The sequence below is a fragment of the Phyllobates terribilis genome, unplaced genomic scaffold, assembly GCF_046119375.1.
Source record: "Phyllobates terribilis strain yellow unplaced genomic scaffold, ASM4611937v1 Scaffold_5__5_contigs__length_657084704, whole genome shotgun sequence".
NCBI classification, from domain to species: domain Eukaryota; kingdom Metazoa; phylum Chordata; class Amphibia; order Anura; family Dendrobatidae; genus Phyllobates; species Phyllobates terribilis.
The window spans coordinates 236,922,422-236,934,680 of record NW_027362765.1 but is presented as its reverse complement, the minus strand read 5'-3'; positions in this window follow the sequence as shown (position 1 = coordinate 236,934,680).

Here is a 12,259-nt window from a genome sequence, read left to right as displayed (position 1 = left end):
TCACTCTCCGGCACGGTCCAGTGGAATCACTACCAATCACACGCACACGCCGCTTAGCCCGGGCGTGTGCATAACAGCATGCTCAGGCCATGGTTCCCGTTGAGCCCCACGGCCTTCGCTCTCTGAGAAGTTTTCCAGCGAATACATGCATTAAAATAAATAAATAAATTTTTTTTTCCTTAGCTGAGTTCCAGGCGAATTACTCACCGTCCAGATGGATCTATCAGCTCTCGTTCCTGCGGATCCGCCACGTTACTATGGGGATCCAAGACAGTGTCGTGCATTTGTGGAGCAATGCATGCTACACTTTAAGGCCTACCCTCTTTATTTTCCTTCCGATTGGGCTAAAGTGGCCTTTATGATGTCTTACCTGGCGGGTGATGCCTTGGAATGGATCAACCCCCTATATGAAACACAGGATCCGATCCTCCGGGACCTAATGGCCTTCCTGGTGGCCTTTCTAATGGTCTTCGATGATCCTAACCCGGAGGCTCCTGCTGAAGCTTCACTTCCCAATATCCCGGAGCAGCCCCAATGGGTAATGTGTGTGGGTAGCGCAATAGTCCTCCAGCCCAATGAGACTACTGCCCACCCAGAATCCTCACAGGGTGACTACGCTTTCCGGAATACTTCTCTCAACCTCAAGAGGCAGTCCAGACGTGTTAGACTTAGAGGCAAGCCGTCACGCCAGGGTCTGTCCTCCCTGAGACCTCCTGACCCCAACCTTGAAGTCCCTACTGAAGCTTCATCTCCCTGTATCCCGGAGAAACCCCAATGGGTAATGTGCGTGGGTAGTGCACCAGTTCTCCTGCCCGAAGAGACTTCTGCCCATCCAGACTCCACACAGGAGAACTTCCTGCACCCGGCATCAGATGCTTCTTTCTCTTTAACCGGTGTGCATGTCCAAGGATGCTCCAAAGCTGTGGTTACCTCAGAGTCTGTGCACCTCTACTACCTGGCGGAGGATCCCCTGTTGCCTCCTGAACCCTCCGGGATACCACTCGATGACAAATGGAGAGAGACTTCTCTACACCCGGTACTCAATACTTTGTCCGCTTCGTCCTGTGAGCCTGACAATGGGTACCCCAAAGTGGTAGTTACCTCCGAGTCTCTACACCCCTCCGACCAGGCGGAGGATCTCCAGTTGTCTCCTGAACCCTTCGGGGTGCTACCTGGTAGCGAAAGGACAGAGACTCTCCTATACTCTGTACCTGATACCTCGCTCGCTTCGTCCAGTGAGTCCAACTTAGTGTACTCCGAAGCAGAGGTTACTCCTGAGTCTCTACACCCCTCCGACCAGGCGGAGGACCGCCAGCTGTCTCCAGAACCCTTCGGGGTGCCACCTGGTGGTGAATGGACAGAGACCTTCCTATATCCTGGATCTGATACCTCGCTTGCTTCGTCCAGTGAGTCCGACCTAGTGTACTCTGTAGCAGAGGTTACCCGTGATTCTCTACACCCCTCCGACCAGGCGGAGGACCTCCAGTTGTGTTTAGAATCCTTCGGGGTGCCACCTGGTGGTGAATGGACAGAGACTTTCCTATATCCTGTACCTGATACCTCGCTCGCTTCGTCCAGTGAGTCCGACCTAGTGTACTCCGAAGCAGAGGTTACTCCCGAGTCTCTACACCCCTCCGACCAGGCGGAGGACCTCCAGTTGTGTTCAGAACCCTTCGGGGTGCCACCTGGTGGTGAATGGACAGAGACTTTCCTATACTCGGTACCCGATACCTCGCCTGCTTCCTCCAGTGAGTCCGACCTAGTGTACTCTGAAGCAGTTGTTTTCTCTGAGCCTCTGCACTCTTCTGACCCGGCGGAGGACCTCCAGTTGTTTCCTGAATCCTCCGGGATACCACCAGATAACAAAGAGACAGTGACTTTTCCTCATTATGTACCTGATAACCCGTCTATTTTTTCCTGTGAGCTTGACAAGATGTACCTCGAAGCAGAGATTACCCTCAAGTCTCTGTCCCCCTCCAACCCAGTGAACGACTGGTCCTCGAATTCCCTGCGGAAGATTCTGGCAGGCCTGAAGAAGAGGGGGCGTAAGGGGGGAGGTACTGTAACATACCTGGCGGCGTCCTTGCATGGTGGTCCATCTCCCACTGTGCAAGAGGGCGCACTTGATCTCCTGTCCAGAATGTCTCTCTGGCTTCCCTCCATGCTGTCTGTTTGTGTCTGTCTTTACTGCTTAAGGGCGGCGCCCGATCACTTCCTGCTTTTTGTACCTGCTGTGGGTCACACCCCTTGTGCGTCCTCAGCCTATTGCTGTCTGTCACTTGGTATATAGCTCAGCAGCTCCCTTCTATCCCTGCCTGTGCATAGTGTTTTCCTTCAGTGTGTGCTTGCACTCTGAAGGTGCCAGGTCCCGTCTTTGTTTCCTTGTCTGCCTTTCCTGGAGGCTGTATTTCCAGGCCTGTCTGAACTTAGTCCTGTATGTCTCCTGCTTTGCGGTATTAGTTCCCGTGTCTGAACTAAGTCCTGTATGTCTCCTGCTTTTTGTATCAGTTCCCGTGTCTGAACTGAGTCCTGTATGTCTCCTGCTTTTTGTATCAGTTCCCGTGTCTGAACTGAGTCCTGTATGTCTCCTGCTTTTTGTATCAGTTCCCGTGTCTGAACTGAGTCCTGTATTTCTCCTGCTTTGCGGTATCAGCTCCCGTGTCTGAACTGTGTCCTGTATGTCTCCTGCTTTGCGGTATTAGTTCCCGTGTCTGAACTAAGTCCTGTATGTCTCCTGCTTTGCGGTATTAGTTCCCGTGTCTGAACTAAGTCCTGTATGTCTCCTGCTTTGCGGTATTAGTTCCCGTGTCTGAACTGAGTCCTTTCTGTGTATCTTGTCTGTCCTGTCTGAACACGCTCCTAGCCTGTTCCTCCCGCCTTCTAGGAGCCGATTACCTAGACCCGCTCCTGTATCTTGTCTGTCCTGTCTGAACACGCTCCTTGCCTGTTCGTCCCGCCTCTCTGGGGGCAGTATTCCCAGACCCGCTCCTGTATCCCGCTGCAGTGTCGGTCTCCTCCGTACACTCAGTTCCAGTCTGAACTCTCTCCTATCCTTTACCTGTTTTGCCTCTATGTCCGTTCCCTTCCTTTTTCTGCAGAGTCTGAACTCGTACCTAACTCCTGCTTGTTGTCTCTGCAAGTACTGTGTGAGTATCTGGCTCTGTCTTTCCCTTCCTGTCTGTTCCGTGTGAACAGAGTCCTGTCCTGCCCTGCTTCTGCCCGCTGCTCCGGCAGTCCTGTCCTGCCCTGCTTCTGCCCGCTGCTCCGGCAGTCCTGTCCTGCCCTGCTTCTGCCCGCTGCTCCGGCAGTCCTGTCCTGCCCTGCTTCTGCCCGCTGCTCCGGCAGTCCTGTCCTGCCCTGCTTCTGCCCGCTGCTCCGGCAGTCCTGTCCTGCCCTGCCTGTACCCCTCTGCCTGTAATGTTCCTGAGTCCCAGTGTGTACTGGGCCCTATCCCGCCTGTGTTCCTACCTGCTAGTGCCTCCCTGTCTGCACTCTAGCTGTGCTTGCCTTTACCCCCCTGCCTGCATACCCGCCTGCCTGCATACCAGTCGTGCCTGCCTATACCCACCAGTCTGTGTGCCAGCCTACCAGCCTGTTCCTGTATTCCCCTGTGTGGGTCAACAGCCGTGTCCGGGGTCTGTCCTGGAGTAGCACCTGGTCCCTCTGCTCGGTTCCTCCTTGGTGCACTGGCGTCGTATGCCGTCGTGCGACCCTGGTCGGATCGGGTGAATACTTAGTCACGCCCCTCCAGGCATTCACTCTCCGGCACGGTCCAGTGGAATCACTACCAATCACACGCACACGCCGCTTAGCCCGGGCGTGTGCATAACAGTTGCCAGTACAAGCGGTAGGTCTTCCAGAGTATGGAATTTTTTAAAGACTCTGCTGATAACCCCAAAAAGGCCATATGTTCCACCTGCCATGCCAGCATCAGCAGGGGTGACAAAACTACCAGCCTGACCACCACCAGCATGATCAGGCACATGGCAGCAAAGCACCCGACTTTGTAGGGCGAAACCCAGGGTCCACGACCGGTGTCAGCGGGTGTCACCACTGCTTCTTCCACTGTTGTGCGTGCAATAGAACCCCCTGTTGTGTGTGCAAGGCAATCCCCTGTCCATACTGCATGTAGAGATGCCCCCTCCTCTCAGTCTTCACTTGTTATGGCAGTTTCTCAAGAAACAGCATCAACGTCCACGTCCACTTCCCACCGCAGCGTTCAATTGTCCATATCCCAGACCTTTGAACGAAAGTGGAAATTCGCAGCTAAAGCCCCACAGGCCACAGTCCTAAATTCGCACATTTCACGACTGCTTGCATTGGAAATGCTGCCTTTTAGGCTGGTGGAGACGGAATCCTTCCGCAATCTTATGGCGGTGGCCGTCCCTCGTTACTCGGTCCCCAGCCGACACTATTTTGCCCGGTGTGCCATCCCCGCACTACACAAGCAGGTGTCCCAAAGCATCTGCCGTGCCCTCAACAACGCAGTTACAGGGAGAGTCCACCTGACAACGGACACGTGGACAAGTGCTTGTGGCCAGGGACGGTACATCTCTCTGACGGCACACTGGGTAAACATAGTGGAAGCCGGGACCCAGTCGGACCTTGGGACGGAACACATCCTCCCCACACCGAGGATTGTGGGCCCTAAGTCAGTCAGAGTTGCCCCCACAGTGTACAGCTCCTGCGCATCCTCCTCCTCCTCCTCCTCATGTTCAGCCTCCATCTCAGATATCACCACATCAGTTACAAGCTGGAAGCATTGCAGCACTGCCTCCGCCAAGTGGCAACAGGCTGTGCTGAAACTCATAAGCTTAGGTGATAAACCTCACACTGCTTGTGAGTTGTGGACAGCTGTGAAAGAGCAGGCAGATCTGTGGCTGAGACCGCTGAACCTACATCCCGGCATGGTCGTGTGTGACAATGGCCGTAACCTGGTGGCGGCTATGAGGCGAGGTGAGATCACACACGTACCATGCCTGGCTCATGTGCTTAACCTCGTGGTTCAGCAGTTTCTTAAATCGTACCCCGAGTTGCCAGATCTGCTCGTGAAAGTACGCCGCCTGTCAGCTCATTTTTGCAAGTCGGCTACAGCTTCCGACGCCCTTGCTGTGTTGCAGCAGCATTTGCAGCTTCCGGCACACTGACTGGTGTGTGATGTCCCCACACGTTGGAACTCTACCCTCCACATGTTGCAAAGGATTTGTGAGCAGAAGAGAGCAGTTGTGGAGTACCAGCTGCAACAAGGCCGTCGATATTCAGGTCAGACTCCACACATAAGACCTCAGGAGTGGACCTGGATGTCTGACATATGTACCATCCTGACAAACTTTGAGGAGGCCACCAAGATGGTGAGTGGCGATGACGCCATCATTAGTGTCAGCATCCCACTTGTCTGTCTTTTGCAACGCTCTCTGCAGAGAATTAAAGAGGAGGCATTGCAGCCAGAGTATGATGAGATGGATCAAGAAGCCGTAGCGGGCGATTACACACAGCCCAGCCTCATCTCATCCCAACGTGCATTGGGGGACAATGAGGGAGAGGAGGAGGAGGAGGAGGAGGAAGAACAGGAGCTGCTATCATGTGTTGTAGATGGTAGTACCTGTACAAGTGTCATACCGTCGGTTCAGCGTGGGTGGCCTGAGGACAGGGGGGAGGAGGAAGAGGAGGAGGAGGAGGAGAGCATGGTCAGTCGTCATCTTGGTGAGGACACGGAAATCTTGCTCGTTACCAGTCTGGCACGCATGGCTGACTTTATGTTACGCTGCCTTAACCGTGACCCTCGCGTTGTCAAAATGTTGGGTGACAGTCATTACTGGTTGATGACACTTGTAGACCCCCGCTACAAGGAGAACTTTCACTCTCTTATTCCTGAGGTGGAGAGATCTACAAAAATGGGGCAATACCAGAAGGCCCTTGCTGCAGAACTCTTAAAAAAATTCCCATCTGAACACGCTAGCGGCAGAGGTCACAGTTCGTTGCCCAACCAAGGCATACAGGCGAGAGAGATGCAACTCCAATCCAGCAGAGGCAGGGGAACACTGTCAATGTTCTGGGACAGTTTTCTGACACCCGCCCAGCTTATAGGCCCTGAGGCGCGGGGTACTCTCACAAGGAGTGGAAAGTTTCAAAAGATGGTGAGGGAGTACCTTGCCGATCGTACCAGCGTCCTCCGTGATTCCTCTGTGCCTTTTAATTATTGGGTATCCAATCTGGACACTTGGAATGAACTCGCTCTGTACGCCTTGGAGGTCCTGGCCTGCGCTGCCGCTAGCGTGCTATCGGAGCGTGTTTTTAGTGCCGCTGGGGGAATTATAACTGATAAGCGCACTCGCCTGTCAACTGACAATGCTGACAAGCTGACCCTTATCAAAATGAACAAGGGCTGGATTGGGCCAGACTTCTCATCACCACCAAATGACAGCAGAGTAACATAAAGTTAAATCCACTGTGTTATTTCGGGAGGTGTATTCACATGTACCGCTTCACACCAACACATGGGTATACGCTTCCACTTTTCGGCTGTTTAATCTTCTTCTCCTTATCCTCAGCCTCCACCACCACTATACCACCAGGGTGCCAGCATTGCAAGTTCCTCCGTCCTAATTTTTGGCAGCTTTTGCTGGGAAAGCATAAGCAAATACCATGGGACACCCACTCCCCAATAATGGGACCTATGTTTGTAATATGCTGTACTGCATGGCTCTTGTAAGGGGCATTGCAAGTTGCTCCGTCCTAATTTTTGGCAGCTTTTGCTGGGAAAGCATAAGCAAATACTATGGGAGACCCACTCCCCAATAATGGGACTTATGTTTGTAATATGCTGTACTGCATGGCTCTTGTAAGGGGCATTGCAAGTTGCTCCATCCTAATTTTTGGCAGCTTTTGCTGGGAAAGCATAATCAAACACTATGGGAGACCCACTCCCCAATAATGGGACTTATGTTTGTAATATGCTGTTCTGCATGGCTCTTGTAAGGGGCATTGCAAGTTGCTCCGTCCTAATTTTTGGCAGCTTTTGCTTGCAAGGCATAAGCAAATACTATGGGAGACCCACTCCCCAATAATGGAACTTATGTTTGTAATGTGCTGTACTGCATGGCTCTTGTAAGGGGCATTGCAAGTTGCTCCGTCCTAATTTTTGGCAGCTTTTGCTTGCAAGGCATAAGAAAATACTATGGGACACCCACTCCCCAATAATGGGACTTATGTTTGCAATATGCTGTACTGCATGTGACGCGCCCCCTGGGCCGTGTGTACACGTGTGTGGGATACCCGGTGCCGGGTCTCTTGGGTCTGTAGTCTCCGTGGCGGTGACCCGGTCCCGTGGCTCAGGCTGGTCAAACCAGTGGCAGTCTTTCTTAGGTTTTGAGGTGAATTGTCCAACTGCGCCACCCGTGGATTGCGGTCAGGGAGTACCACCGCTGCGAGGCAGACCGCTGAGGCTGGTGTTGTGTGCTCAGCATAGAATGGGATAACTCCCCTCGGGAGGAGTATAGCCTCAGGGCAGTGAGTGTGGATGATGGGGGTGATGGTGCAAGAGCGCAGCAGGAACGACTCAGAGTCTTTGCAGTGCAGTTCAGGGTCTTTATTGATGATTATAAGGTAGACCCTCCCGGGAGTACTGGCTAGCATAAGAGGCCTGGTCAGTCTGTGAGCAAGCAGGAGTTCCCCTGGCCAGGTGGAGTTGTAGGCCTCCCCTTCTGTCTGCACTCTTCCTGGCTACCTTGCTGTAAGCGGATAGAAGTTGCCCGCGTCCCAGAGTGTACCGTGTAGTGCTCACCCGTATGGCTGGTGACTTGGGTCCTTCTGTTAGCCTCCGCTCCACGACGGCGGTGCTGGTCCCTTGCTTGTGACTGAGCCTCCGGGCTTCTATGGCCAGAGGACCTGAAATCCCCTGCCGGCTGGTTTCTGCTGCTGGATATATAAGTCCTCACAGCTTCGGACTCCTGTGTCCGGTTCCTATTGTCTTCTGCCAGGGCGAGCTCTGCTCAGCTTCCAGCCCCTGGTCTTTAGCTCCTAGCTCCTACAGAGCTCCTTGCTGTTACTTTCCCTTGCTCTCACTCTGACTCTGACTGTTCTCTGACTCACTCAACCCCGCCCCAGATCCAGTTTATAAGGGCAGAATTCTCCCCTCCCAGGACTGGGGCAGGAGGATGTTGCATGTTTAAGGGATCCTGACCAGGAAACCTCCCACTTGCTCTCCAACGTAATATCTCTATTACTGTGGTGACCAGACCTATGGGGTGCCACACATGGCTCTTCTAAGGGGCATTGCAATTCCTCATAATTTTTGGAAAGTCTTCCATTCACTGCTTAGGCCAACAGTGCACGGGAGACCCAGTTGCTATAAATCGAAAAAAAGGTTTAGTTAACGCCCTCTGACCTCCATGTCATTTCCAAGGGGCATTGAAGTGGCTGGAAATTTTTGGTAGGCATTGCACTCACTGTATGCCCTATAACTGTGTAGCCGAACCGCCCCTTTTGTTACAGAAACATATCCTACAAGACATATCTGGTTGACTGGCCTGATATTGATGTGAATGGTCCCTGTTCCTCCTGCTCTTTCTCCTTTGCCACCACCTCATCCATCATTTATCACCTGAAGCTTTGTTTTAACGGGAGTCATAGAACTGGGATAGTAGCAGGAAAACATCCAGCAATCCTCGGAGGAGGTAGGATATGCGCCAAAACGCGGACCACCTCAGGCCTAGCCGCTACCACATACATGCGCTTGCATTCCAAGAAAACAAAGCAGATGCTAACTTCTATCATCATCATCATGCTCCTCACCTAGGCACTCTCAACTCCCCTGATGGAGAAGCCAGGGCCCACCGGAGGAGTCTGGTTCTCTGGTGGGCTCGTCCAATGCTGCCCTAAAGCAGGCCAGGCTAAGAAAAGTGTGGGGGAAGGTGACAGGAGAAATCAGGACGGCTGGGGACCGAGTATGGACACCTTGCCGCCACCTGGCGGCTGGGGACAGAGCGTGGACACCCGGCCGCCGGGCGGCTGGGGACAGAGTATGGATACCTCGCTGCCGAAGCGGCCATGAGGTAGTGGCCAGCTTCGGCCTCCTCCAAACTAAAAGGCCCCATTTCAAGTGAAAGCTAGCAGTATGGTATTGCAGCCTGCGGGTGGGTGGGTGGTTGGCTGCATATTTTCGCTTGCATTGCAAGGAATGGGGGAGGTACAATTGAACACTGCCCTGAGACAAGGACTTGCACGGGGATAGTTGCAAGTCTGCATCTTCTGATGCGGCAAGGATCACTTCTGATGGGCACACTTTTAGACAGTGACCTGGGGGTCAGAGATGCTTCCAGGGGTCTTCCCCATGCTGATCCCTTGTCTTTTCAGCACTGTATGCATGTGTCACACAGCACATGGCCAGATAAGGTTGTAAAATGTTAAAATTACATTTCCCGGTGAACGCATTTGTCACGGTTGAAAGCAATACAAAAGTGCAAAAACGCATGAAAAATGCTACTTGTCAACATAGCCCAAGGTGTGGAGGAGTATTTTTGTTTTTGGTTATTTATTTTACCTTATACACAAGTTTTTACCCTGGAAAGGAAATTCCTTAACATATTTCACAGGAAAACCGTTTCAGTTTCGTTTTTGAACGTTTTATTGTGAGCCCGCAAAAGTGGCTTAATACCTCTGACCACATTGTTGACAGCAGTGACCTGGGGGTCAGAAATGCTTCCAGGGGCGATCCCCATGCTGCCCCCATGTCTTTTGAGCACTGTCACTATCGTTTTGGGCACTTTTTAGGCTTTCTACAGACTGCCGGGGGTGCTGCCGCAAAAATGCTCGGGTCTCTCATAGACTAACATTGGGCTCGTTGCTCGGGTCGAGCACCCGAGTATCACGGTAAGCTCGGCCCGAGCTTCGAGCACCCGAGCATTTTAGTGATCGCTCAACACTATCAGTCGTCATGTTGGTGAGGACACGGAAGTCTTGCCCGTTACCAGTCTGGCACCCATGGCTGACTTTATGTTACGCTGCCTTAACCGTGATCCTCGCATTGTCAAAATGTTGGGTGACAGTCATTACTGGTTGATGACACTTTTAGACCCCCTCTACAAGGAGAACTTTCACTCTCTTATTCCTGAGTTGGAGAGGTCTACAAAAATGGGGCAGTACCAGAAGGCCCTTGCTGCAGAACTATTAAAAAAATTCCCATCTGAACACGATAGCGGCAGAGGTCACAGTTCGCTGCCAAACTAAGGCATACAGGCGAGAGAGACACAACTCCAATCCAGCAGAGGCAGGGGAACACTATCAATGTTCTAGGACAGTTTTCTGAGACCTGCCCAGCTTACAGGCCCTGAGGCGCAGGGTACTCTCACAAGGAGTGGAAAGTTTCAAAAGATGGTGAGGGAGTACCAGCGTCCTCCGTGATTCCTCTGTGCCTTTTAATTATTGGGCATCCAAGCTGGACACTTGGAATGAACTCGCTCTGTACGCCTTGGAGGTCCTGGTCTGCCCTGCCGCTAGCGTGTTATCGGAGCGTGTTTTTAGTGCCGCTGGGGGAATTATAACTGATAAGCGCACTTGCCTGTCAACTGACAATGCTGACAAGCTGACCCTTATCAAAATGAACAAGGGCTGGATTGGGCCAGACTTCTCATCACCACCAAATGACAGCAGAGTAACATAAAGTCAAATCCACTGTGTTATTTCAGGAGGTGTATTCCCATGCATCGCTTCACACCCACACATGGGTATACGCTTCCTCATTTCGGCTGTTTTTTGCTCTTCTCCTTATCCTCAGCCTCCACGACCACTATACCACCAGGGTGACCGTGGTCCATGTTGCCAGCATTGCAAGTTCCTCTGTCCTAATTTTTGGCAGCTTTTGCTTGGAAGGCATAGGCAAAGACTATGGGAGACCCACTCCCCATTAATGGGAATAATGTTTTTAATATGCTGTACTGCATGGCTCTTGTAAGGGACATTGCAAGTTCCCCCTTCCTAATTTTTGGCAGCTTTTGCTTGGAAGGCATAGGCAAAGACTATGGGAGACCCACTCCCCAATAATGGGAATAATGTTTTTAATATGCTGTACTGCATGGCTCTTGTAAGGGGCATTAAAATCATCTTGTTAAGCTACTGTGACCTCCACGTCTCTTCCAAGGGTCGTTAATATTGTCTTTTTATTCCACTGCGACCTCCACCACTCTTCCAAGGGGCATTAAAAGCGTCTTGTTAAGCTACTGTGACCTCCACGTTTCTTCCACAGGGCGTTGATATTGTCTTTTTATTCCATTGCAACCTCCACCACTCTTCCAAGGGGCATTGATATTGTCTTTTTATTCCACTGCGACCTCCACCACTCTTCCAAGGGGCATTAAAACCGTCTTGTTAAGCTACTGTGACCTCCACGTCTCTTCCACGGGGCATTGATATTGTCTTTTTATTCCACTGTGACCTCCACATCTCTTCCAAGGGGCATTAAAACTGTCTTGTTATAACACTCTGAACTCCACGTCTCTTCTAAGGGGCATTAAAACCGTCTTGTTAAACCACTCTGAACTCCACAGCTCTTCCAAGGGGCATTGACATGTTGTTTTTAATTACCTCTAACCTCCACGACTCTTGCAACGGGCATTGCATTTCCTCCTAATTATTGTCAGCTTTTGCTTTTCAATGCATAGGCGAACACTAAGGGAGACCCACTCCCCAATAATGGGTAGAAGGTTTTTAATACGCTGTAATCCACGTCTGTTTCAAGGGGCATTGCAGTGCCTAATAATTTTTGGAAAGCCTTCCATTCCCTGCTTAGGCCAACAGTGTACAGGAGACCCAGTTGCTATAAATGGAAAAAACGGTTTAGTTAAGGCGCTCTGACCTCCATGTCACTTCCAAGGGGCATTGGAGTGCCTCGAAATTTTTGGTAGGCATTGCATTCACTGTATGCCCTATAACTGTGTAGCTGAACCGCTCCTTTTGGTACAGAAACATATCCTACAAGACATGTTTGGTTGGCTGGCCTGATATTGATGTGAATGGTCCCTGTTCCTCCTGCTCTTTCTCCTTTGCCACCACCTCATCCATCATTCATCACCTGAAGCTTTGTTTTAACGGGAGTCATAGAACTGGGATAGTAGCAGGAAAACATCCAGCAATCCTCGAAGGAGGTAGAATATGCGCCAAAACGCTGACCACCTCAGGCCTAGCTGCTACTACATACATGCGCTTGCATTCCAAGGAACAGAAAGCTAAGGAGGTCGATGGCCTCATGATCATGAATAATTTA